We start from the raw sequence: 24,429 nt of genomic DNA on the forward strand, positions 1-24,429 counted from the left end.
GAGTAGCTGAGGTTGCCCGCGGGGAACAGTAAAACAGCACTATGTCATCGCAACGCGCTCTGCTCCTAATAACTGCAGGATAGTGCGGGGGACCTGGGCAGAGGCAAATGTGACATAGGGGACCAATTCCAACACATCGCCACAACACAGTCAGCATCCTCCTGTGCGATGCATGCCATTATTTCAGGGCATATGCATTATACATGCAGATACAGTACTATGTCTGAAATTGCTGTTAAGAGCAGGGACCAGATGAAGGGCACTGCTGCCACACTCAGATTTAACCATGCATGCCATTCTCCTCCCATCCTTCTCCTCAGCTCTGTCTCCTCTTCCATAAATCTCATTGTCGTTCTTCCCTGGTTAATGGTGACCTCAAGCAGGCTCCTCTCAACTGCCGAAGCCCTCGCGTTGCATATATGATGAGCATAGTGGGGAAAGTCAAAGTGACCTCCAGCGCTGTGATGAAAACCCATGCAGCTCGAGTGCAATAGAGGGTCTTCTATAATTCAACGACCGCAGAAGAAGACAGAGCGAGCTGCGTTTTCTTTGGAGCCACACAGCATGTGTGTGTGTGTGTGTGTGTGTGTGTGTGTGCGCCGTGCTGCAGCGGCTGCCCAGCACCCCTCATTCTTAACATCACTTAAGTGCAAGAACAAGAACAAGGAGCAAACATAGGAGTCCGACCGGAGCTCAGAGTGATCTGTGGACAGTGCAGCTGAATAGAATAGGGAATGAGGGTGGGGAAATGTGAACTCTGGTCTCTAGCACTGGGACAAGAACAGAACACCTCTCCCAATCGTGTTTTTTGTACTATAAGAGCACTCTTTTAGCCATCTTTATTTGGTTCATTAACTAACAGCCTGCTATTCAGTCTCTATGGCTGCTGCCTTCTTCTGAGTTTCTGTCTTTTCTTGTCTGAGCTCACATTGCTCCTTCTGTAGAACAAAGGTATGTTTCTGCTCAGACTGATTCGGTTACAGATGTGCAGAGCGATATTGCTTTTGCATGCATGAATCATAGAGACCTGACAGGGAATATACATTGTGTTTGGCAGAGGCTAGACCCCAACGAGTGTGCGAATGAGAAAAATAATCAAACACACTGATGCAGTGCATCCATGTGAAGCTGTGAGGCACATATGTCCATATTTCCCACACCACTACACACAGAAATCAAAGAACTTATTCCAAAGAAGCCTGTATGTTTTCTCGGCTTCCTCCCTCTTTGCCCATATGGCTTCGTGGGGTGGAGGATGCCAAGGTTGGGGGTAGCTGGCACGAATAATTACGATCAAAGAAATTACAGCGCAAAAGGAACAGCTGCTACCTCCACTGCTGACAAATCACTGTGAGCAAGAGGAGACAGCGATTGACAACGAGTGAGGGAGAGCGAAACAGGAAAGAGGAGGAGAGACGGTGCGTGTTCCACTATTCAACAACTTTCCCTCTAAGTATCTGCTGCTCCAAAACCCATTTAACATTTAATCCGCAGTGCAGATAAGGCCTTTGGTGGCCATTCACCCAAAAGCTGTACAAATACAAGCATCTGACCAGATTATCTCAGTCTGCCTCCATGGTTGTCCCCAATTCTAACCTACTCTGAAAACTCTAAGTCTAAGTCTCTGACTCCGGTTTTGGGTAAATGCATAGAACTTTTCACAATGTTCAGAAATAGAAATAGCCTGGTTAAAAGTACAGTACCCTAGAGGGCCAGAGGTCTACCAGGACTGCAAACACAGGTGAATTTCCTCAAATAGAAATTCACTGTAAGGCAAATGGGGCACAGGTTTTTTAAAATCTTTTTTTTTTTTTTTTTTTTTTTTTTACTGAAACTCCTTCAGGGATAACACATACTGGGAAAACAGTAAAGCATTGACAGCGAATACACAGCAGAACTGATTTTCCTTCGCTACAACCTGTATTTCTTGATAGGACCTGATCCTCAAATTAAAATTGAATTCTCCAGCTCTATTAAGTAAGTCCAGTCCCACCTGGTTTATCGCTGCCAAGGGCTGAACACTACAGCAGTCTCAGATGTAGTCCAGGTGCTCTGGGCTTCGGGGACATATTGTAGGTAACCTGATGGGGACCATTTTGCAGATGTTCCCGCACTGGGCATTTATGGGGGAACTGATAACTTACTTTTTTTTATAAGACTGGCCTGTGTGGGGTGTTTGCTGTGGCTTCAACATTTCCCCAAGAACTCTGTCACCCCAGGTCATAAGGGAATAGTAGTTATAAATTATACAGATTTTTCACCCATAAACTTGAACTTGCCGATACAGTGTTTTAGGAAGAGTTCAGGGTGAATGTGCCAAAACTGCACGACATTTTCTTTGAAACTTGGAAGTTGCAGGTGTGCAGGTCTGAAGGGACAGGTGAATATGTTGATAAAAAGTTAAAAAGTTGCTGATGTTATTATTTATTGAGGATTTCACCTACTTCTGCTGACATGCCATGAAGAAAGTAGTGCAAAGATTTCATTTTCTAGAAACGGAAAATGATTTGAGTCGGAGGCGTTTGCTGAAATGGAGGGAAATAGTGACGTGACACAGATTTGCCATGGTTCTACCACATTAAGACCAATTTCCGTACATTTTCCATGTTTTATAGCACATTTTTCATGACCAGTATTTTAATTTCTAATTTAAATTGTTACATTTTAATTAACAGTTAATTTAAATGTTCCAAGACTCCTACATTTTAGGTCCCTCATCCAAATTGTGGAAAAGAGGCCCAGATATCCTGACTATTTAAGTCCATAATATGACTCAAGCTGCAGAAACACTGAATCATTTATTCCTGTATACAACTCGATAGCATCTTTTTGTGAGATCTTCCTTGCCTGATAAAAACAAAAGTCTTTCAAACTCTTTGCCCTGAGTTTGTACAGCAGTTTGTCCTGATGGCATCTGGGTTATTTTCTCAGACTTTAGGAAGCTCCCTCCAGAGCCACAAAAGACATTTTACAACTGTTTTCATAAGCTGAGTAGAGCTGTTCATGATGTGTAAACTTATCTTCAAACTACTGGAGTGCTTCTTTAAGAAAAACAGATTACGAATTGTTCAAACTTTAAAGATAATGTGTCAAAACTTTTCCAAGAAAAACAATGCACGCGACATCCCTCAACTTTGTCAGCTTTTCTTTATGACCATATGCTGTCTGCTTAGATCGGTGCCAAAGAAAATCAAGCAAAACACACACATCAGCAAACTTATCGCACTGGTTGTATCAACAACGGTGTGACAATCTGGAAGCGATGCGCCATATTGCAAGACCGCCATCACTGCCTGCTGAGCGCTGCCAAAGCTGCCATCTGGCAGGTGAGCTGCACGCTTTCCACTTGTACCTCTCCTCCCTCTCACTTCTCTCCTCCACTGTTTGCCACCACCTCTCTCACTCCCTCTATCTCTCTGTCTGTCTGTTCCTGCCTTTACTAGTCTTTCTCACTCTATCTGCTCCCTCTATTTCCACCTCTTACTCTCTGCTCTACCTCTGCATCATGCCTGCTCTCCATCTTCATCCACCTGTACACCCACCCCCCTCCAGGCCTGGCTCACACACTGAAACAAGCAGAAGCGTGAAGATTGAGAGAGGGATGAAGGGGAGAAAAGAGTGAGGACAACAGCATACCAGCAATGCTTGATGATCTGCAGTATTTTGTTCTCTCTCTCTGTATCTGTCTTTGTCTCTCTGTCTCTCTCTCTCCTTCTTTTTCCTGTCACTGTCGGTTTAATTTCACAGTTTGCGTCTCTTCTTTTTCCGTCTCTCTCTCTCTGCTCTCTAATGTATACAGTCGTATGCAAAGATACACAAGGCAATGCTCACACATACAGTATAACTAGCACATTTGTATGAACGCACACACATACAGTACATGCACACTCATGCAAACACTAACACACTCACACAATACACACACACTGGGGGCTCTCCTTCTTCTTCTTCCTCGGGCTGTAGCATCTGAACAGTCGTGTTTAATCAGTGTCTCCGTGGGCAACCCGGATAGCGGCTGGGGGAGGGGGGTGGTTGGGGGTGTTGGAGGTGGGGGGTCTCCAGCTATGGGTAGTAGCAGTGAGCTGCTGTGCACTCACTCACCATGTAATTGTGTTACATACACTAATTTGCCTGATGCACTATTGCAGTGGCTGTGCGTCGCCTTCGCCCCTGACCCACATCGAGCCCCCGATATTCAAATGACAACAAAATCAATGTCATGGATCGAACTGGTGGTCGTTTAAATCAAAAGTTGTTTTTCGCAGTGTGGTGCTGTTTTCCTGCTTCCTTTAAAATATATATATATATATATCTCCTCTAACATACAGTATAGCTCATTAATCACTGTAGAAGTCAGAGATAACAGTCAACTCCTGGCGTGAAAATGTGGGTGGAAATGACAGAGACAGATGTTCTAAATTACTTCACCTACACTGGTCTGCCGTTGCCTGTAGGGTCAAGAGGCTCCAAAATAATGCATTTCCTCCTGCGATCCTTCTATATTCAAAACTCTTTTAATCTAATCTACACTGGATTAATCTGATTCTACGTTCTTGACAACTGTATGGACCCATCACCTTAGAGGATGAGTTCACTCAAATCAGAAAAAAAATATATACATATAGTCATTAAACTAGTAGGTTTACCAAGGTCTTTACATGTCTGCCTCTGAAACTTCAGTCGTTGCCCAAAAACAATGAAAGGAAATTTCTTTGTGCTCCTCAAAGCATTGAAAAATAACATTTGAGATCATCATCCACGACTTTTCTTTCCAGAAAACGTGTCCAAGTTACACTGGATGATCCTCAGGACCTCGGATTTCATAAAACTCATTTCTTTTAAAGTAGTTAGAGTAAGAAGAGATCACAGCAAGATCTGTGAATTATCCCGACAAAGCAGAATATTGTTATGGGGGGAAAACAGATTTTGAGTTTTTCAAATGTTATTTAAAAGAAAATTGCCCATCAAACATATTCTATTATTCTTGTGTGGCAGCATAAAGATCAGAGAAAGATACCTTAAAGCCGTGGCCTGTATGACCAAATATATCAGCACACAAAGGAACCACAATGGGGTACCATATGTCTTTTTGTATTTTGGATAAAGAGAACCTTTAAAAATTTGTCTTTTCAGGAGTTTGAAGTGGTTAAGTCTCAGCCACATTACCAAGACTCCTTAGATGAACAGAAATCATCACAGACCAAAGCTCAGTTTCATTCACTGCTGTCAAATACAGCTGAAGAGAGAGACAGAACTAAAGTGGAGATTCATTTAAATTCTAAAATTAGCAGGCAACTGATAAAGTGCCGGAGCGCATGACTGGCATGAACATGCCAAGAGAGCAGCCAGCCCCCCCCCCCCCCCCCTCTCTCTCTCTCTCTCTCTCTCTCTCTGCGAGAGGCTTTACCCACTCTGGAGGGGCCAGGAGAATAAAAGCTAGTCCAACTGGCCAGCCAGATAAGCCAGACCAGAAAGAGCATACAGAGAGAAGAGGGGTGAGAGTCAAAGAGCTGTGAATCCAAACAGCCAGCCCTCCACCACCCCTCACTGCCCCCTCTCTACTACCACACAAACAGAACTGGGCTTGAACAAAGATGCACTTGGTCAACAGCATTGTTGAGGCTGGCACTGCTACAACTGTGTGTGCTTTAGCTCTTTCGGGCTCAGGCTCCATCTCAGCTCCTGCCCAGTCTTATCAGGGTCCCAGTGGCTTCTGCTCTGCCCGCTCTGCCAAGGCTGCACGAGCTCCAGCTGCAGGAGGCAGGAGACAGGGGTAGCAGTACTCTGGTACTCTCCCGGTGACCTGATCTGACGGCTGCCACGCAGAATAACCCACATGCGTAAAGAGCTCTGGAAAATATCTGCAAGAGCAGGCAGCTGTAGCAGGCTTTGTCTAAAGTAGAGTGAAGTGCATCCCACTGATAATGAAATGATTAATAGAAAACCTACAGAGCGCTTCTCTGCCTCCTCTGCCGGTCTGTGAATCGGATTGGTACTGAAGCTGAGGCATTTACAGTCGCTCTGTTTCCAGAGCATCAGCCCTCATCTGTTGGTTGTTACAGGTGACCAGTAGAGAGATAATTTGATCATTTCCTCGTGCAACGTTTTATATAATACCTCTATCCAGGGTGCACAATGTCACTGAACGTTTTTCACTGCGTCCCAGGTGCGTAAAGTCTACCCAACTTTACCCCTCTGCACGCTGCTGGGCTGCACTACAGGCTGCTGCTCGGCTACAACAGTAAAGGATAGACTACTCACCTTGAAATAAGAGGAGACTCATTCATGAGTAGCGCGGATCCGGTTATTTCGCTGGGATTTTCTGGGGGGGGAACGTCCCGCGTCTCGGTCAGTCAGCGCGAATGTGTGTGGACGCCAGATACAGCGAGATAAACCGCCTGTTCATTTATTCTACGCGCTGCCGCCGCGTACAGCCTGTAAAGTCATCTGGACAGCAGTGAGCATCTCCCCGTCAGCCGCTGCGAAGGAGACGGTATCAAGTGACCCTCCCGCCTCGTTCAGGGATTGATCATTTTCTGTAGCACGCTGCCACATAACCTCTCTCTCTCTCTCTCTCTCTCTCTCTCTCCCCCCTCTCTCTCTCTCTCTCGGTGTGGATGCCGGTGCTACATGAAGTCACCCATCAGTTCACTTGCATCTCACGTACAGTGTGCGCTTTTAGACCCAACCTCCGTCGCGTCATCCTTTGGCACAACTTGAGCGCATTGCAATACATTTTTATGGCATTTCGATATTTACCGGTCAACAAAAACGTTTGTAGATTTATACATTCAGGCAGACGAATATTAATTATGTAAGTCGTGATGGTGAGGGATAATCAATACGTGTAATACAGATTCAACAGAAATGACCTATACTATAGAATTCAAAATATATAAAAACTGGACCTGGCCTGCGTATGTTATCAGCAGCACGCAGGATGAAGATAATGTCAGTGTCTAAAACAGTCCTATTTGTCAAATTGATTGCCATCTTCGTGTGTCTGTGCAAAGCCTGCCTTCCACATGTATAAATGAGTTGTATTTTTGGTCCAATTTGGAACATGCATCCCCACATTTTCTAAAAAAGAAATGTGGTTTGGAGGAAGGTGAAATGAAAATATATTACAGCTGACTAGGCCCGCTCAGTCAGTCAGACCTGTTTGACACTTCATAAAGAAAGTAATAAAACCATTCACACATCTGACGATGAATTCATATGTATTTTATTTTCATTCAGAAGTCTAGATAAATGCATAGGGCAGCATGCAGAAGTTTCCTTTGTAATACTGCCATCTATAGGCTGGATAATGTAACTGCATATCTTTGTAATGGAAAACCTGTGCTACAGAGCCTTTGTTGTACAGAGAAAGCCTCATTATTTGAGCCATGTTTGTTTCCTACCTCAGGTAAAGGCTCAAAACACATGTGACTGTGACTCAGGAATAGGTGGCTGCGTTGTTTCATGATTCATGGATAAATCATGTCTTTGATGGCAAACTGTACACACACACATCCAGCAGTGTGTCTAGATGAAACTCCCCACAACCATAGGACAGCTTACATTGTTGAAAAGCCCAGTGGGTACTTCTGGTGGGGGGCGTCCACACCGGGTCCATCAGCCAGCTGTCTGCCCCTCATTATCTGCTGTTTGGTGGGTTGGAGATGAGTTGGACATGTCAGACGGGCTACCTGTTAGGGCCGCGCAGCTCTGGGTGGCCGGCGGACTCCCTCAGGGCTGACCAGATGGCAGCTACTCCTCACTGGCCCCATGTCAGGTGCCATGGTCCTGAGCCCCTGTTACGCACACACACAAACACGTACGGCGATGCAAAAAAAAAAAGCATGCAGACACACAAGCAAACACAAACACGTAAACATGCACTCGAGGCAGTGTGCATGCACATTAACAGTGCTGGAAATAGGTATGCAGATGTACACAGGGCTGGGGGGAAAGTGCAGTTTCAGGTGAGAGGAAAAATGGAAAATAGCTTTTTCCAGAAATATGTGTGGAACAGGCTTTTAGAGAGGTGTGAGGATGTGATTTTGCTTGTAATGATTCGGTTACATTTGTTAGAATATCTCCTGTATGTGCTGAAATGCTAACTCCAAAATTGAGTCTGTTAGTCTTGTTTACTCTGTTTGAATAAGTAAAAACACCCCTTTAAAACTAGAAGAAAAAAAAAAAACTCAGGGAAAATTAGAGAGGGGGAATTCCTTTTCCAGGACAGACATGTAATAGATTTTGTAAGGACACTGTAGACAAAAATATGGATAATAAAATTACAGTATACACTAAAAAAAAAAAAAAAAAAAACACTTCAACTAGTTGCACTAAAAGTACACACTTACTTGATTTTTTTTTTTTTCCTTAATGTCACACCAGGGAGGCACCTCAGCCAGTCAGAGGGCCCCTGATCAGTTGAAATGCTTCGATCATTAGCTCGGCTGCTGCTCTGAAATGAAACGTGACCCTAAATATAACTCTAACAGTAAGCTCAAGCACACAGTTAGAGATTTAGAGTCTTTCCACACCAACGGGTATGAGTGAAATGAGTCAAGTACAAACTGATGAAAATACAGCACCTGAGGGCAGAGATCTAAATCTTCATCGGCGTTTGTAATTAGTTACTTAGGTAACCACGGTGGTCATTGAAATGGCTCTAGTGTGTCTGATGTGCGTGGTATTTTGCTCTGGCATTGTTCTGATGTGTTCATTATGATTATTATGCTGTTGCTCCGGGCTTCTCTCACAGACAGGACCCAAGTGGAGCAGCCAGCTAGATGCAATCTACTTCATGAAAATTACCATAACAACACAAAGCTGTGGAAGGAGGCAAAGGGAGGCGCATGCAAATGGAACAGCAATGAAAGAAGACCGCAGGCCCAATCAAGCTGTCATAACACACAGAATAATAACAACTGAAAGCCATTAAAACCTTTCACTCTGAACCGTTACACCTCACTGTGCAAAGAATAGGATTGAGAGGCCCTCATATCTCTCATTTTGCCTAAACAGTCACATATACACACCAGGCTTTATCCGACTCACATCCATCATCCCCAGATTATAATGAGACATTCATCAAAAGGAGTCTTTTGCTGCAAAACAATTATCTATCCCCCTCGTCACTTGTTCACAGACATGTTTTCCATCCAAACGAAGAGTAAAACCAGGTGCATTTTTCAGGTTAGATGGGTGGTTTGCGTAGGCGTTAGTAATTTAATAAAATAGTTTGTGGGACCGTTTCAAAGCCCCAGTGCAACTGGGAAAATCTGGACACGCCAATGAAAATGTGATTTTTTCACCTGCCTTCAAACCAACAGTTCTGTGTTTGATTATGGAATTTTATTTTACCCAACATTCATACATCCAGATAAGTCTGATAATATTTTATCCCACAGAAAGACCAAAACCAGCACTGAATGTATCCTGCTCAAAATTACCGCCCACAGAGCTAAAGCCTGATATATCATATTCCTCTGTGTCACAGAGCTTCATTTTTGTCCAAAAACCTTTAAGAGCCACAGATTTGCCCTGCATGATATGTTCCTTCATTACCATAAACACTGTAATGATGGACACTGTAGTTTATATAGAGTCAGTCCCACAAACACTGTCCTGCTGCCATAAATACTCACTGGAGCACCAAGTGTGTATTAATCCCCATCTGAAAATAGTCCCCGGCAAAAGCACTATTTACTCCACTTTGAGAAATGTTTGCTAAAAACTACAGTGCCCTGCTGTTCAAAGAAATTCTTTGGTTTAAAAAAAAAAAAAGAAATTCTGTCTTCAGTGGGAGTAAATGAGCTTAAGGCAGAAGCAACAGACCAGAAGTCTTTCAAGTGAGAAAGAAAAGGCAGACCAACACATGGGTGGTTTTGTTTTTTCATTGAATTTGTTGACAATAACAAAATTATTATAAAATTTCACCACCTTTAAGTAGCAAAACATTGCCTGGATAGATGAAGGTTTGAAAGTCATCTGGGAAAAGAATCATTCTGTTGTTCAGTTAGGAAGCAAAACAACTCTCTCTACTTCTGACTCAACAAACATAATTTCATAATGTGCTAGACAGCCTGTGATCACAGACCAGAACTGCAGTGTGCCTGAGGACTAAAACAGAAAATGGTTCACGGTGATTAGATCCTTTTCAAAACATTATATTTTAAAGGACCAGTGTGTAGGATTTAGTGGAACTGGATGTCACCCCTCCCTCTTTAAGCGTGTAGCAGAACCTACGGTGGCCTTCAGGTGATGTAAAAATGCCAAAGGCCTGTGTTTGTTTTGTCCGTTCTGGGCTACTGTAGAAACTTGGTGATGCAACATGGCGGGTTCCATGGAAGAGGATCCGCTCCCTATGTAGAAATGAAGGACTCATTCTAAGCTAAGGAAAACACAATGCTACTTTCAAGTTTCAAGTGTTTATACTCAAATGAAAACATTATCATGAATATTTCATTTGTGCCAGTGGATCTCTGTAAATCCTGCACACGGGTCCTTTAAATATACAGACATGTAACTAGAATCAATAACAGTAAGACCTATAACTATATTAAGCGTTAGGTTGACTGTGACTGAGTTTGTTAATTGAGTTTATACTATCACTGCTTAACTGTATGTTTTCAAAGCACTACGGGACAACTATCCACGGCTGAAAGATGATGTAGTTGTTACCTGAAATGCAGAAGCACCAGTCACAAAACCTGCTGTGTTATGTGATGCAACAAGGGAAACTGTCATAATATCTGCCAAACACAGACAAACCGCAAACAAGAACAGCAGTCAAAATCTGATGCTCACCAACAACCTGAGAGAGAGTCTGATAGCTGTTAAAGACCCCAAAGGTACCGCCTCAAACCCTCACACTTCTGTTTAACACTTCTATGACAGAGTTTCAACAAAAATAATCTCCCGTGAGCTTCACAAAGCTGTTAATAGCTTTATAGTGTGAAAGGAACAAAAATGGAGCCCTGAGTAATTAACTGTACGTCAAACTCTTCCTCCAAGCAGCGACTGTCCAATCATAACTTAGCAATCGTACCAGGGCACAGCAGAGTTTTCACGCTGGATTTCTCTACGTGACAAAAACGCCATTCATGGGCAATGTTCAGCATTTTAAGACATTAGAGGCTGATATATTTCTTTTCTTTTTTTTTTTTTTGAATGTGCATGTGAGCAAAAGTGTGAGGATTAAACAGTGGGTTTATCTTTAACTGCTATCGTTTGGCTAACTAGCACTAAGCAGTTATTCACTTCTTACAGCTTAGTTACTTCTAAACTCAAGAAGCACATCATTAACCAACCACATTTGTTTGTTGGGTTAAAAAAAAGCCCTGGTTGCTGCTGACACATTGTATAGTATTTCTCCTGATAGTGGATGTTGTCAGAGTTTGTGCCTCTTTATTGGATTTGGAGTTTACACTCCTGCAAACCCTGTCAGTGTTACCCAAAGCTAGTGTTACATTTGGCAGACACACAGTTAAGAGTAAAAACATACTATTTGAAACTAGAATGGCACAAATAGACAAACAAGGCAATAAAGAAACCAACAAACAGACATGGCTGAAAAAAATTACCTCCTTGGTGGAGGTAAATATGAGCCAGGATTCAAGCTAAGCAGCCAAACAGAGACAGTTGTCATTTCAACAGTCATTGACTAGAAACGAAGAGCCTCCTTCTTTTTTTGTCTCTTTCTGTTTTAAAAATGTATAATCATTTTGAGTAGTGAGCCCACCCCTGTTATCACGATAAACTATGCAGTGTGAGAATGGAAAGCCTGACAGGTGTCGCAACAAAGAGGAAGAAAGAGCAAAGTAAAAATTTACTAAATTCTCATTGATCAGTTTTCGAGAAAGTCAAGAGGCGCCTTAAAACACACAAAGCCCTGTTGTGCACTGAAAACAGAAGATTTCCTGAGCGGCCATGTGGTGGAGGTCACTGGGTCAGATGATCATGTTGTAGCAGATTAGGAAGATGACAGCATTTCACAGGGACCAGATGCACCCTGAGCATGTTTCTCTCATGATGTTCCCATGTTCCCGGACAATGAAGTGTTGTGCTCGCAAAGCTGGAAACCAAAATGAAGCTATTAGGTGAACTGATGAAATCAAATACAGAGTGACAAAGATGATAATAGACCAGAAATACAGTTATACTGCAGTCACAGTGCAGCAGTAAGCACTATTACTACAGCAATATACTAAATAATTACACTTTAATTTAGCAGCTGTAATCTGAAGTGTCAGCAACATTATTCCAGCACAAATGGCCAACAAAGCTATCATGCAGTATCACACAGTGTGACGCAGATAGGTACAATCATGAATGTTTTTTATTATGTAATCTTATCTAAACCGAATTTACTGTTATATATGTGAACCGCTTCACTTTCTGTGAGTGTTTTCCTTGATGAAAGATCTACCAAGGACTTCAGGACAGCAGATGTAAACGTTTCTGCGCACTGAGTAAGAACTGAGTTACTGTGTGTTGACGGTGAAACAAAGTAGTAAACTGAAAAAAACACATATTAAGTGTCACTGCGAGAGAGGATGTCAAGCAAACAGATCTCAGGTATTCTACACCCATATCTCTCTGCCCTGTTCATATTCAGCTCATTCAATTCACAAATTCAATTAAACCTGTAAATTACAAACTAATGACGGAGACCCCATTCACAAGTTCTTGACAGACTAGAAATAGGGCAAAAGCCTTTCTGAATTTCATAAACAATCCTCCTCCGTTGATTGAATTGAGAGTAAATTGACACTTTCCTCGGTTACGACGGTGTGTAAATGAAGTTCTCTGATCTGTTTACGTGAGCACGGCGTTTATCATGAGTTTATTACCCTCATTGACTCCGAGGGTATTTTGCATCCTGTAGCAGGAAGGAGGGGGAGGCAGACAGTGAGAGCCAATTGTGTGTGAATGTGATATGAAAACACGTGGTTCGCCCATCAGTCATGCATTTTCATCAGCTGACATTTGCTGACATTTTGTGGCTTCCCATTTATTCCAGTGCTTATACTGCAACAAATCAATACTGTAAATATTGAGAAAACAAAGCAGAATTGGAAGAGCAGAATAGTTTTGAAATGATGTTGAGCTGGTATTAATCAAAACTTTTAGGTCGTTAAAGTGGAATTAAATGCCTCCAGCTACATTTAGAGTTGTTTTTAGGAAGTGAACTTTCACGTTTACTGACCCGTCATACACATTAACCCTTTCAGGCCCAAAACTGCTCTTTTTTTCCTTCTTTTTTCATCTTTATATCACAGTCTCAGTTTAGCATCAGATATGGTTGTGTTGTTTTACAGTTTAACATAACAGGGGCTATTGGAAAACAAAGGAACAATTGGTGTGAGTAATTGCTTTCAAGTTTAATAATGGATTCCAACGACTGACTGACTGACTGTATTATTGAGCTTTATTTGGGGACACTCACCGAGAGTAAGCTTGTTTATGAAGGAATTCCCTGTTAACACTGATGTAGAAATAACAATGACAAGCAGCTACAGGATTAAAGAGTTTAAAAAAAATCAGTAAGCTTCTGTCTTTGGTTTCACACTGATATAGACAAAAGATGACTTCTAATTTCTAGCCAAGGACTCTGGATTCAGTTGTCTGAAATGAGGATGATGATTTTGTTAGCTGCTATTAGCTGGTGGAACTCACTGCTAGTGAAAACTCACTTTTTAATACTCAGAAGTAACAATGGTGGGTTTGGCAAATCGAGTTTCTCAAGCTTTATGTTCTTCAAACCTAATAAATAGCAAGACAGTACCTCTACAGTTACTCCAAATTCTCATTTAGTAGCATCTTTCCCCCTCAGATCGCATATTCCAGTCTAGAGCAGGTATTTTTCTTGCTTAACCTGTAAGTTTGAACATAAACTCTGTCAAACGTCTAATTTCAGCCAAATCTAATGTACTTTTTGAGGTACTTTGTTATATGGATGATTCCAGTTTGCCCAGAACACCAGATGGCACCTTGTATTTGCAAGGTTTCAGGGTATTTTCCATCCATCTTTCTTTCTGACGCGTCCTTGCCATCTCATTCAAATTTTGGGTTTGAGTTCAGTTCACTCCTCTTTTCCACAGTGAGTTTATGGCTCCATCGCTCGACTGTGCATTAGCTGCATGCTTGGCTTGAGTGTGAACTGATCCTGCTGGGACATCTACCTGTTCCTGGAGGTCATTCCCTCTGCGAACAGGTGGACAGAACTTGATCATCTCACTCAGCATTTCCCCGTATCCTGTGGAGCAGGATGCGCTCTTTAAGCCAAATCGCTCTGGTATCCTGCCCACTGCACACATTTGAGCCCTGTGTATGCATGAATTCTTCAGAAAAGTGTCAAGCTCCTTCCCCACCCCCCCCCCCCCCCCCCCCCCCGAAACAAATTTAATTAGATTTTTATTAATTCATGGTGAACTTAAAAGATCCCGTGTTTTGTTATCAAGCAGGCAAGTCAAAGGATATTAAGAATGTGTTACAAGCCAGCACTCAGTGCAGTGAAGAGCATATTTCAAGAGCACTTCCATATTTAGACCAACATCAGACCCTTTTAATTAAAGGGGGCTTGAAAAATCTTGAATATGTTTGACCTTCTTTAACAGGATTCATTTGCATCTGGCTTATTGGATGAAAGTAGTTTTGTGTGCCCTGTAAATTGGCATTTTCTTGTCAGAGGAAGATACTGCATGTGTAAATATTCAACAGGAACACACTGCAATCTTCCATGGGGCTGCAAATTAATGTGACGAAATGTAAAATTCAGTTCTTAAGTGTAAGATGGAGACAGTCTGTGGGGTCCAAAATGGGCAGAGGTGCACTGTCACACAGTTGAAAGAGAAAATGAAGAAAAATGTCTATCACTGCCATTTAACCACCCGCTCAGCGAGCTTTCTGAATTGCCCCTCTGCAAACGTTCTGGGGGTCGCCTATCGAAACCTCAGCAGAAATGTCGGAAGAGATTTCGGTTTAATTTGTGCTATAAAAAACGTACCACAGACCTCAAGTGATAATAATTCTGGAATTGGCTTCTGAAAATGGCTGCTGATGAGCCCAGCTCGGGCATACATTGGACACTGGCTCAGTACAATGTGTATCGCTGATTAGATCTCTGCAGGGTTTCTCTCACTTTCAGCCTTATTATTGGATTCTTTCACAATACACGGTGAGGATGAAGCCTGTGCTCAGAATAGAGTTTAATGTGTGGTGCCTCTACCTTGGCACAGGAAATCATTGCACAGTGGTTGCGCAAATAAAAGGAAGCGAGGCAGAGCGAGAGAATGTGCCTCAGCATCCGTCCCTGGTTTTTAAAAAAGGATTTGTTCGTTTCATCATTTGAATTATTATAATGCACAAAATAAAGCAGAGCAGAGGTTTCAGGAGGCATGTTAAGTCTCTAAACTTCGAATTTGCTCATATTTTTTTCACAGAGCCACACTGCAGATGTTTATATTGGTTTTAACAGTCCAGGTGCTCTGAAATGGAGACCTGCAAGCAGCGTTGTGAGGCCGTGCTTTAGCACAGTGGTGCTTAAATTAAATCCTAATGTCAGCATGCTAACATGCTCACAGTGACAAAGTTAACACACTGATGTTTAACACGTAGAATAGCTGCCATAATCACCATCTTAGATTAGAGTGTTAGCATGCTAACATTTGCTAATTAACTCTAAACACAAAGCACAGCAGAGATTGATGGGAATTTCATTAGCCTTGCCGGTATTTGGTCATAAACCGAAATACTGGATAATTAATAAACGTACATAAATTTTGACCTGATGATGGTAAGGCTGAAATATAACCTCGTACATTTACTCTGCACTGTGCCAAAGTGCAGTTTTGATTTACTTATAGCTGACTTGAGTATTTCCATTTACAGCTACAGTTACTTTGCAGATTAAAGTTTCACACTCAAACCATAAGATCAGCTTATGTGCTCAAATACATTATAATAGATTTAACTACCCAACCATAGATTTACAACATTAGAATACTTCTTACAGTACACATGAATGCATCTGTGGCAATAATTCAATAATAAACAAGAATGCAACTCTGAATGGAGCCATTCTCTCTGCATAATAAATGCTTTAGATACGTTGCAGAAAATACTTTCATATTTACCTGTTGGAGTATATTTTAAATAAAGGACTTTTACCTTTAATTGCCTGTTTTTAAAGTGCAGTATTGTTGCTTTTACTGAAATACATGATCTGGATATTTTTTCAATCGGTGCCAGTAACTATAGCCACTGTACATATTCAGTCATAATTTAAGAACTTTTTTTTTCTTTTTTTTTTAGATGAAATGAGGCCTGACGAACATGCCATCCCCCCACCCACTTCACAATCATAAGGCTCTGATGTTCGAAAGGCATCAAGGTAGATAAATGGTATTTTAATTAGCGCAGAAATTTCCTCACAAGATAGGAGCAAATGTACCCAAATAACCTGTTCCTCCTGATCATGAATCTCCTCCTGTCTCCTACTGCAGGTGTAGCAGGAATTAAAGGAAGCAATAGTGGAGGGAAAAAAGAGAAAAACGTCTTAGAAGTGTCTCTGGGTGCTGATGAATCTCAACATCTCAAATGAAAGTAATAATAATAAAAGTAATAAAAAATACATCAAAAACATCACTGCAGGTGGCTTTTCATCTACCTGCTGTTGTATATGGTTTTAACATTTAAAAGCTCTCTAATCTCTTTATTGAGATTTGCGGTGAACGCACTTAAATCCCTCTGATTGACACCGTGGTTTATCAGGCTTTTATTAATCAAAACACCCCAGGATAATATGTTATTTAATGTACTGTACTGTCTGTCACTGTCAAAAATATAGATAGGGAGAGCAAACACACATGAGTCTTTGTATGTCAATTTCAGCACCACGGACAGCTGCGCTCAGCCATCTTCCTCCGCGCTGCGTTTTGAAATTGCCCGTCCAAAGCAATCAGAAAAGTTTTGATGAGTATATATATCTGCCTCTGCAAACTTCTGATGTGACACATTTACCCACAGAATGACCTCAGAAACAAGGAAACACACACCTGAGGCCAACTCCATATTTCCTCTAATAAATAAATAATTACTGCTCTGACAGTCCTCTCCAGCCCTCATATCACACTGTAATCCCTGCAGTTCCTTATCTGGTTTGATGTTTGAATTAGGTGATGTGATGTGTTCATTTTCAGAGGTGAGGCCGGTTTGTGTTTGCCGTCACACAGAGTCACTACGGGAGAGATGATGACCCACGCACCGTGCTCCACTGAAAGCCCTAACAAGCGTCGCCCGGCACCCGCCCCGAGGAAGATCTGCAATATCAACCATCTGATCAGCAGGTCAGCTGGGATTTGTATCCTGGGCCATGTCTGATGAATGAATCATTTCCTCTCGTCTGTCTCTGAAAACACACTGTGTCCAAAGGCTGCATTGTGGTAGACATCAAATACAGAGAAGGATGTGAAAGGAGGGAAAAGCATAGACATAGGGCTGTCATGAGTATGTGAAAACTCTTTGGGGAGAAACATGTTGAGGCAAAGAAAAATGGATTTATGTAGGATGTCTTCAAAGATTTTTTTCGTGGGATTGCTGCAAGCCTACAGACATTATTTAGAGTAAAATGACAATTTAACGTAACACTATTCCCTCTTTGTCTCTCCCTCTGCATCTTTTTCCCTATCTCACCTTTCGCTTAATTTATTTTAATTAGGACCTTGATGTGATTGCACCTCAGTCCTTGCAAGCAGAGTGATTTAATTTTTGCCTGTGACAGTGGCTTCCTGTGAACACGTAGTTAGTGTTTGGCTGCAGCTCAAGCTGGTTTTCTCATAGCCCTGCTCAGTGGGACATATTATTAGATGAGCCACCCAATCCTCCACCCGACACCGGATCCCCATTGCTTCAAAATAGTTGTTCAGGATCTGTTGTTGTGGGTGTAGCAATCCAAACACTTTTTTTGCCATAGAATTCTGTGTACAGTTGATATCACACCAACATCTATTTAAAGCAATAAATCAACATTTTGAGAAATTGAAGAGAAAGAGAAGAGAAAGCTTTTTTCCCCCTTTTTTTTAAAATTGTACATTTGTAAATTGTTTTTAAGATACTCATTCAATAGGTTTGGAGCTGAGTGCCTTCAATATGTTAGGGAAGATGGAAAATATTAAGAGTCAGAGACATTTACGGTTTTTGTCTTTACGTGACATTTGTTGACAGAGCAGAAAGTGAAGAATAACACCAGATTTGTAATTTAAAGAAAACTTGATATGCCTGGCTTGAAATGGCAGGTATGAGTCATCACCATTTAAACATATTCTGCTATTCTACAATTAACACAGGATTACATGTCTTAATCTCGGGATTTCAAGCTTCGACTGCCTGTATCTTGAGTGAATCCACATTCATATTCCGCCAACTAAACGATGATCAACTTCTGATGCTGCTTTTCTCCCACAATAGCTTCCACGAGTCGACTAATCCTGGGTTTTCTCTGCTAAGACATATTATCAAAGGTTAAGCTACCTCGCAGACACAGAGGGAGCCCGTAGAATTCAAATTTCAGTTCCAGTTGTGTGAGGGAGCTAATGAGAACTGAGGGATTATCAGAGTTATTGGCCGTGATCAGGTCAATTGGAAGGTAGTCAGGCATCAGGAGGCTGAGTTGGGCCATAATGTCTGCCGGAGGAAGTATGGCTGGAAGAGGGGGAAGCAGCAGCAGCAGAAGCCCCATACTGTCTCAGTGACAGGCAGACATGCTCTGGGTCATGCACAGTGGTAATTCCCAGAAAGGTCACACAAAATGACACCTACCAGCATTAAGCCTGGCCCTGCTCTCTCTCCTCCTCCTCCTCCTCCTCTTCAGAGCTATAATCTGCCCGATTCGTTTTCCTAGCACTGCTTGTGTTATCTCTCACACTGCTTTCAACCCCACTAAAGCCACCTCTGACAACAAGAGGGCAAAAAAGGGCAATCCCTGTCACGTTCCTCAGATGTAATGTTTCTCCAGCTGCATCATATCTGACTTAAAGGCACAATCTGGTGGTATGTGTAACGCCAGGGAAATCAATGGAAACTGATTTCATGGAGAACGTGCATAACTTGCTCTTTCTTTCTTTCTTTTTTTTTTTTTTTTTATTACCTGAGGAGGAATGGTATGTCAAGGATTTATTATGGTGTTAGTATTACAATGCTAAAGCAATTTGGTCAACTCCAGCAGTAAATTGGCTTGTCACATAAGATAGCATTACCGAGATGAACGGAAAATGCCAGGGAGCACATTAAATTATGAATGATGGGAATTATATTAACATTTAAATGGGACAGTCATGGTCCAGTGGGATTACAAGTTTTCAGTGTTTATGGTGTGGAATGATGTATCACGAGGAAATCAGAAATGAATTTTACTGTGTTATTACATGCCTGTGGTTGTTCTGTACACAACAGCAGTTTACTTCTAAATAGCATCCTGATGAAACTGATGTGATAACTAATCATCATGATAGGCTCATTAACAACTGGTATGGTGCAGTATATAAATAAGAAGAAAGAGCAGCAGCAGCAGCAGCAGAGAGACTCCATAAGTTTACATTTCTGTTTACTCCATATGTCTGCTTCTCGCATGAGAAATGTTGTTATCATGTGGGTATTTCTGTAAAATCACAGCTCCTGATTCCCCCTGCTACAGCTGCAGCAGGCTATAAGCAATCACCGCAAAACATGTCCAGAGGGGACGGAGAAGGAAAATGAAAGCAGCAAGTACAGGCAATGACCTTTGCAGAGTCCTAGCATGATAAATGTCAAAGGTTTTCTGTTTTTAATTTGTCAGAGTTTCCAGAGAAGCCTGACCTATGCCTACTTTCAGCCACAGCATTCCCATCACAGCAGTCGCTGAAGCGGCACCTCAAAACCTATTACTACCCGCCTTTGCTGAGGCTGGTGCTGTCAAAGCTGCAAATTAGCCCATTTGCAACCTTTCATAATGCACTGTAGCAAGGAACAGCATGTTTTTCTCAGGGAGGGCTAACACTGAGCAATGTAATGTACTGCAAATGTGACACATTGCAGACAGGCAAGAGAATATACATTCAAATTTGGCAGGTGTCACTTTTGTGCTGTTCTGCAATCCATTATGCTTTCTTAGCAGATTCTGACCTTTTTTTGTGTTTCAGCGTGTGGGATGTTGATACAGAAAAGAGCAGCGATATGAAATAAGAAGCCTTGGTTTGGGACTTGTGAAAGTACACTCATCTATAAATGCCTTCATACTATGTCATCAATATAAATTTATTGCTGATATTTCACAAGTGTCTTGAAATCCCCTAAAATCTGTGCAGAATCTAAGTAGAACATACATTTGTCTGTAACCACTAAAAATGTTCTCCAACATGTGTTTACCTTGCTCTCACTCCAGGGAGGAACATAAGGTTATTTCAGTTCTGGTGGTTATGTTTTTTTGCTGCTGCCTTTTCAAACTGTAAAATATTATGAAAAAAAAGAATGAAAGTTACAGCATCAAAACAAATCCATAGGTCAGAAATAAGGACATACTGGCAGATAACCACATAGGGCTACAAACCCTAACCCTAACCCTAAACACCAAAAATCCAGGAGGCTCAGATGTTAAAGTCAGTAGCTATCTTTCATGTGCTGCAGCTGCACGAACACTTTTTTTGTGAAAAACCTAGCTATGGCAGCCTGATGAACATTTCTTTTCCTTGATGGTATGACTTGTGAGAGAGCATTGAACTATGGCAATTAACCAGTGGTGCCTGAAATTAGCTTTTTAGCAATTCGACACCTCATCCTAATGTTGGAGCAATAACTACAACTCGTAATTAAACCTATATTAATTGTTTTTTGTGCACTCTGACATTTTATCACTATCATGTTATCAAGCTGAAAGGGTGAACAGCAAACAGCTGCTTATTTATGCATCCAGCTACCCCGGAGCAACATTAGCATTAATTTGAGTCCTTTTTTTTTTCAGGCACTTGATGTAAGTCCAATAGTCAGTCTTCTTTTAGCTTTTTTGGGTCTCCACCAACCCCAGTGGGAAGTATCTGACTCTGTATCTTTTTCTCCCCTCTGCTACAGATGGATCCCGGGCTCTTTAGAGAGATGCACATCACGCTACACTTAGTCTTTCAGATATATTGCCTCGATGCAGACGAAAAATGGGAACATCTGCGTATTGTTTGCAAAATGTTCCACTCTGTTCACCAGCTAGTTGCTAACTTAGTCTGTCATTTGGTTTCCCATGCAGGAAACTTAGGCATTAAACATTAAAGTTACAGGCTGTAGAAGCAAAGCAGTGAACTGAAAAACCTTAAAATGCTCTGCAGGTTTGTCCCAACAAGCAGCACCTTTCACTTTACAAATAATTCATTTAATGTTACTGTGAAAATATTGATTAGATGAGCTTAAGGGAAAACACTAACACAGTGTGAGGATAGGAAAATATATCTGGACTATATGTGCTTGTGAATAAAACAGCGCTTAACAGAGAACCTACATTAATACTGAGGCTATGAAAACATATTTAAAGGTAAAAGAACATGAATAAAGTTCTACAGCCCCAGTAATAATGACATGATATAATGGCATGTTCACCGTCTTAGTTTAGCCTATAAGCGTGCTAACATTTGTTAATCAGTGTCAAGCACTAAATACAGCTGATGGGATATATTTGTTACTTTTGTTGGTATTTGGTAATGAACTAAACTATTGGACAAAAATATTTTTTTATCTAATAATGGCAATCCAGAAAAAGTTTCAGCAAATCCATTAGGACTCTTAGGATTGTCTGGGACCATTACAGATGCTGAAATAATGATGCTAAATTTGCTGACAATCCATCGAAGAGTTGGATTTGAGATATTTTAGTCTGGACTAAAGTGGTGGACCAACTGACTGAGCAATGCCATCTCTAAAACCACTCTGCCAGCATGGCAACCAATATTTAGAGTAGAATAAGTAACTCAATAAATGGATTTTCAAGTACAATTCATGTTCAGATTCAAAAGTGAGACCTTGATTTTTTTTTTTTCTTTTTAATCCAAGAACAGACATCTGAGTGTCAGAGGTTTGATTACTAATTTCTGAAGCAGAGGTAGGAGCAGAGGATTCGTTCCCCCTCACAGCATGCTTTGTTCCTGTCTTGGAGTGCTTGATCAATGAACGGCTAGTAATCATTAAAAGACCCTTTGGTCGATTCCACATTAGACTCCATCTTCCTTATTAATGGACTTTTCTTTTTCTGCCTCCACCTACTCTGTGTTTCAAGAAAGCAGAGTCATATTTTCAGATGAAAGTGTCATTTGAATGGTGGTCTCCTTTCATAATCTGACTGCTGCTCAAAGGTCTGCTTTAGCTGCCAGATGAAGTTTTCAGTCAGCTAGCACGGTTTTCATTTTTCAGGGCATCTCAAGGGAAAGCCAGCAGCACTCAATGTCACATTTCATGTCTGATGTTGTCTCACAAACAGCCCATCAATAATGAACCTGGGCTGAAACCCAAGCCTGAAGATTTGCATGCAAAAATGCAAAAGAGTGTCAGATGGACTTGTGCTCAGAGGTCGTCTTTTCTGTCAAAGACAGGAAGAGAGAAACCATAAAAAACTCCTCCTGTCTGGAAAGCAGCAGACCTCTTCAGCATGCATGAGGCAGTGGTACGCTGACCTTCATCCCCATAACCTGAACCTTACTCCCCTCCTGAGGCCTGATGTGCTGCTGGCTTGGATGTTTTCCAAGGTCAGGCGGAGGGCTTCGGTCCTGTAGGGAGGTGATGAGGTGATGTGTCCAATGCCCTCTACTGTTAATGAGTGTATCTTCAAGGACCACAGGGGGCAGAAGTAAGGCGGAGAACTTGAGGTAAAAGGGTCTTACACCATCCGAGTAAATGGGCCAGATGTGTGTGTTTATGTTTGTGTGTGTATTTAGAGGTGAAGAGTCATTGGTGACAGAAGGGATGTACATTAAAAAGTATTTTCAACTTCTTTGTTGCACAGCTGCCAGATCCACCACCAACATCTTAAATGAAAATTAGAGACAAAGATCACTGCTGTGTAATTATCTGTGAAGGCAAACCTGTGCACAATTATTTCTAGGTTTATTGATTTGCATGGTGTGAGATAGATAGGTTCCCTTTTTTTTATCACATCTTCTCTTCTGGCACCTGTCGCAGGTTCTAGTAACTAGTTAACAGAGTGAAAGTAAATGGATGATCCGTGTTGAAATGTGTGAATAGAATTAGAAAAAAGAGCTGGCCATAAAAAAGACGTGGGCACTGGTGATGCATGGACATTATCCCACATTCCTGATCCTGCAGACAGAGATATCTTGGTAGCCAAGGTCCATGCATCAATATCGCTACCAGTGAGGAAACTCATAGAAACTTGAGTGTGAACATTTTTTCAAAGAGGCAACTTTGAAAATTTTTATTTTAAGATGGTGTTCTTGGAAGTTTCTGTGTAAGTCAATCAGTCCACCACTCTCGTCCAGACTGAAGCATCTCAAATATATTGGGTGGACTGCCATGAAATTTCCTGTTCCCCACGGGATGAACTGTAAACACTGTGGGGATCCCCTGACTTATTCTGTATCATCATCATAAAATCACCTCAAAATTTCAGTTTGTTTAATAAAGGTCTATGACCAAATAGCTCAGCCTCAGTTTTGCTTTTCGTGCTAATTAGCAAAAGTTAGCATGCTAACAGGCTAAACCACAATGATGAACATCAGCATTATAGCATTGTCACTATGAGTGTGTTAGACAGAAATCATCCTCATTCATCTTCTGCTTCATATTTGATGTGTTTGCATTAGTAAACTCTTTTTCTCCCCTCTGCTACAGATGGATCCTGGGCTCTTTAGAGAGATGCACATCACGCTACACTTAGTCTTTCAGATATATTGCCTCGGTGCAGACGAAAAATGGGAACATCTGCGTATTGTTTTCTTGAGTCAGTCACCATCCTTACAAATCTTGCTGACCTGTAGTGACAGACAACACACTGTTTATCTAATACCACTGGATCCCAGAATGAAGATACCCTTCATGTCCAGCACCTGCCTGTCGCGCCAACTCTCTTCCAGGCTATGAATCCAGAAATTACCATCAGAATAGTTTTCTAATGTTAGGACAGACAAGACTGTGTTGGGTGGAAAAAAGTTCTATAAAAGCTAATCTGGCACTGCTGCTGTGTCATTGATCGTCTGGCTTACTGTGGTGCTCCTCCAGACGTATGAGTCAATACATTATTCAGTGCATTGGGACTTCAACAAAACCTGTGACACTAGATAAAACTAGTGGTCTCTGTCACCTACTTACCTAAAAATATCTCTATCTTGTTTGATACCATTCATTTACACATTAGTTGTCCTCTTATTTACATTTATTTTCTTTTTTTTGTCCTGGCTTTAGGTT

At 41.5% G+C, this 24,429-nt stretch overlaps 1 long non-coding RNA gene across 1 annotated transcript in view; it reads left to right on the forward strand.

The window, feature by feature from the left end:
* The window catches only part of LOC121179184, a 107,926-nt gene extending 91,534 nt beyond the window's left edge, over positions 1 to 16,392 (forward strand). Inside the window, exon 3 of the long non-coding RNA XR_005893854.1 lies at positions 16,312 to 16,392. This is a non-coding gene — a long non-coding RNA (uncharacterized LOC121179184). The remainder of the gene's footprint in view (positions 1 to 16,311) is intronic.
* The last annotated feature ends 8,037 nt before the right edge of the window (positions 16,393 to 24,429 follow it).

The sequence above is a fragment of the Toxotes jaculatrix genome, chromosome 3 (genome assembly GCF_017976425.1).
Source record: "Toxotes jaculatrix isolate fToxJac2 chromosome 3, fToxJac2.pri, whole genome shotgun sequence".
Classification (NCBI taxonomy): Eukaryota; Metazoa; Chordata; class Actinopteri; family Toxotidae; genus Toxotes; species Toxotes jaculatrix.